Raw genomic sequence first — 4,371 nt, forward strand, 5'->3', positions numbered from 1 at the left:
CACACCGGCCGTAGAATCACGATCGTCTTGTTTGTAGCAGCGTACGTTGACCCTATCCAGCACCTTAACGTTACTCAGAACGTCTAGTGCGCTGCGGTTTGTGACATCTATAGCGAGAATGTTCTTTCGGGCGTTGATCCTTATATCTTTGATCTGACCCGGAACAAGCGCCTCGAGCGATAGAGATGTAGCTTGGCGGTTGAGCCGGTTTAGATTGTCGCTAGGAGCCACAGGCACGAATAAAATTGTGTGGTCCGATGACTTTCGCCTCGGGACCACAGTTGTCTTACTTGTGGAAGGAGATGTCCCGACGAGTCTTCTCTTTGCTTTGCGCTTTGCTACGGGCACGAAGTCACTGTCATCCGAGGTTTCATCACTGGTCGTTGAATAGATCACAGTGTCCTCGCTGTCGGTGTCACTCGGGCGACTAGACCGCTTTCTCGGAGGGGCCGCTGTTGACGTGGAAGGACCCGGCACCCCTCCAGGTGACTCCACGTCCATCGCCGTAGTGAAGGGAGCGGCGTCTCCCACAAAGTAGCTTGAAATTAGCAGAGACAGAAAAGCAGCGTCAGGTGTTAGTTTCGTCCTGCTTGGAAACATTCAATAGAAGCCGACGGCGGTCCACGATGTTCATGCCCAAAAGCACAAGATTGCCTCATTCCGGCTCGAAGTGACGAAATGTTTCCTACGTAGCTCGTTCCGCGGAAGGGAAAAAAAACGCGTGCATAAGCTCCCGATAGCAGCGCTAAGCTGCTGCCCACAATCGTAGCACAGTTCCAGCAGTAAACACGATCGGAGTGCAAAAGAACCGCCGGCTGCATTACTTCGCACAAAATAACGTTTTCTTTTCGTTCTTAGCAACCATTATCTCCGGGCACAAAGTATTTGTACTTCATTAAACACTCAACCCGATGTGTCACTGAATATCAAGCTCTTCCAACACGGCGGCCTTCCCGCGACGCAGTCGGCTTGGAAGGTATATGGCGGTGGCCGCTCAGTGTTGCCAGTCAAATCCCGACCTTTGCGGTACTCTGAAATTTTTTCCAGTGACTCTAATTCACACAGGCCGTGTAGCCCACTATCAGTCGTAAAGGGTATTATGGGTAATTCAAAATTTTACACACATATGTGTTTATGTTTACGTTCGCACTCCTTGCGTAATAAGACTCCCAGAACTTCCACAATAGAAAGTAATTTACAACACACAAACGCAAAGAACACTATATGTCTCGTTTTCAACTCGGTCATCATGCAAATGACATATAGCGCGGAAAAACGTGAACGTGCTGTGTGTTAGCGTCGTAAACTTCATACTAGGCAAGGAGCTAGCACACCACAATCCCGCGACAGCCGCTAATGAGACCAAGACGGGAGCACATGTCTGTGAACGCGCAAACCCTAATAGCGTCCTCGATCACCCGCACCGGTGCGCACCGGGGCGCCTTGGTGCGCACTTTCATCCTCGATCAACCGCACCGGTGCGCACCGACCATCCTCGATCACCGGAAGCGCACCCTGTTGGAGCGGTTTTCCCACTGGGTTTTCCGTTGCCCCGTCTCGCACCGAGAAAATCGGCGGTGCGCCGGGGTGCAATCCCAGCAAGCACTGCGGGACGCGCCGCGCGCGCGCGCACTGGCGACTGCAGAATCGCGGACGCTCTGGTCCGATAGCTGCGGTTGCAACGGAGTTGACGGAGTTAGCTAGTGGAGATGTCGGCAATGAGAAAGGAAGCGCTGCTAGCTGCCGCAATCGATGAGCTTTTGTCAAGTTCGTCTGAGAGCGAAGACGACATGCTGATCGACCTCGTCCAATAACAATGTGGTGAATAGCAGCCGAAAGTGGACAGGTTCGTTGAACGGGTCGTCAGGATTAATTATAAAATCCATTGGTGTTTGCTTGCAACCAGGTATGTCGGAGCACGCAGTTTGACAAGGTTCGAGCGCTTGCCGCGGATGCTCAGCACCTGTAAGCAACAAAATATGCGCGCGCGCGTGTTCGCGCACGTTTTGTGCGCCAGGGGCAAAGTAGCGCTGCCTGCAAGCAACCTGCACAGGGTGCAGTTTTGTCCTCGATGTTGACCCTCCGCAGTGCGCCACCACCGCGGTGCAAAGCGCACCATTCTGGTTTCGGGGCAACCCCGGGGCAAGGTGATCGAGGACGCTATAAGCCACACACATCGCAAACCCAAATACGCATTCAGCGCTGAACAGTGGGCGGTCGACGCAGTTGCATTTACATGACTTGCAGCGAGCAGCACATGCCTCGATGTCCGTTAAGCAAAGTCGGACACGGCGACGCCACTTCGCGGTTCGCAGAACTTCGCTGCCGAGGCGCTAGGCCACTTCGATATTTCAATTGTCACCACCGCCGGGTTCTCAAGAAAGCACGGGTCACACAACGCAGATTCTGTAGTGCCAGAGCTCATCGAGGCCAAAGCCGCATTGCCGCACCGCCACTACTCACGGCTTTCCGCCAAGTAACACAGAACCTACAACCAACACACAAGCAACGCACGCACGATTACATGAGCAATGTTGAACAACGCGCGGTCCAGAGAACCATCACGCCGAGGACGAAAACGCCACGGCGTCGCTCGGCGCCAGCATCGCGCCTTCTCAAAAATCCCTAAACGATGCTGTCCCTAGGCTCCCTAGGCACCTAGGATCAGGTCACGTGAGGGATTTTTGTACGACAAATAGACGCACGCGTAAAGCGTGGGGCGCTCTGCTGCCCCACCTAGTGGTCCGAATAGGAGTTACTGAGAAATGAATTTGAATTACGCTTGCTTTTAAAATGCAAGAAATGTTGAATAAAGATATATTACATGTTCTCAGTGCATTATTTGTTAATAATGTACTGAATACTAATGTACGGGTCAGCGCCGCAGTCGCCGTCGTCGATGCAAAACTGCCGGCGTTGTACAGTGTACTAGATAGGGGCAGTGTGTTCAGACGGCGCAGCGCGCCACGCACCGCTTTGAAGCCGGGAGCGTAGACAGGTCCCGGATGTATGCGGCGGCGCTGCAGTCGCACGGGCTGTACGGACGCGTTCTCCGTGTGTTGCGTTCTGTGGTGCTGCGGCCAGTTGCAGCGTGCTTGCCGTGTGCTTGCTCTGAAAGGCTCTGAAGGAATTCCTCGAGTTTCTATCTCGTTGGGAGTCACATGCAAAAGGATGGCCATTCGTTGGGCGTGTTGGTAGACTGACTTGGAAAGCATATTTAGCGCCAGCGAACAAGGACAGAAGGGAGACGATGCCACAATGCGCTAAATTTAACTTGATTGTCAGGAAACACCCGCCTATTTAACTGTGCATAGGTTAAATAGGTGGGTGTTTCCTGAAAATCAAGTTGTTGAAGTTAGCGCATTGTGGTGTCGCCTCCCTTCTGTCCTTGTTCGCTGGCGCTAAATATGCTTTCCATTGCAAAAGGACTTCGCGGCTTGAGCCAGTCGACGGCAGATGGGCTCCGTGTGACATTGTGCAGCACTTTGGCTCTGTTAGAATACTTGGAAGGAGAGGGTTTTAAATACCTATTGACATCCAGACTCAGCCAATCAAAGTTGGAGAACTTCTTGTGAGGTAGTCATGTGGATCCAACGATCACCCAACGCCGCCTCAATTTTTTATTGTTGTGAATTGCCTTTTTTTTATCTTGGCGAAGGCAATGCAAACAGGGAACACAGAGGTCAGTAAACATTTGGTAGTGCTACTTCACTCACCTGATAATTCTGACAAGGAAGGGGACGTTGCGTCACAATTGACGAGTTAGTTGAAGCTGGAAATCTTACGCTGGTAGAGCAAAGGCTAAACAATACTCCGGCAGAGCACCGGGCTTATGTGGAGGAAAGGAGCGGTGACCGCCTCATCCGTTATATATGGCAGGGTATGTCGCGCAGAAATTTTTTGCTCGCAAGAAATGTGAGGACTGCCGCTATCTTCTTTTGCAAAACTCTAGTGTCGGTGGCAGTCTCAAAATTCACGAAATTTGTGACAGGGGAGGATTGCTGTATCTCTCCAAGTTGCTTTTCGAAGCACGAAAGAAACTTGAGGGAATATATTTACAACCTTCTTCCGCCCTTCTTCCGCAAAGAGGAGCTTTGCAGCGACAGCATAGTTGATGTCATGATTCTAGTGAAAGCTTTAAATTTGGCTATGCCATATATGCTGCAAATTGCATGCTGACGATCTGACATCAGCAGTTGTGCGTTTTTATGTCCTAACAAGGCTGAACTTCTACGTAAAAAGTGCTAATTAGTGAAGAGAAGCATGACGAAAAAAGAAATTGCACTTTAAGATTAGCTATACTGTTCTCAGCAGGCTGGTGCAACATATGTATGCTGACCCTTCTTTCTCTTTTTCATCTGAATGCACAAC

This window comes from Dermacentor andersoni, chromosome 9, assembly GCF_023375885.2.
Source record: "Dermacentor andersoni chromosome 9, qqDerAnde1_hic_scaffold, whole genome shotgun sequence".
NCBI classification, from domain to species: Eukaryota; Metazoa; Arthropoda; class Arachnida; order Ixodida; family Ixodidae; genus Dermacentor; species Dermacentor andersoni.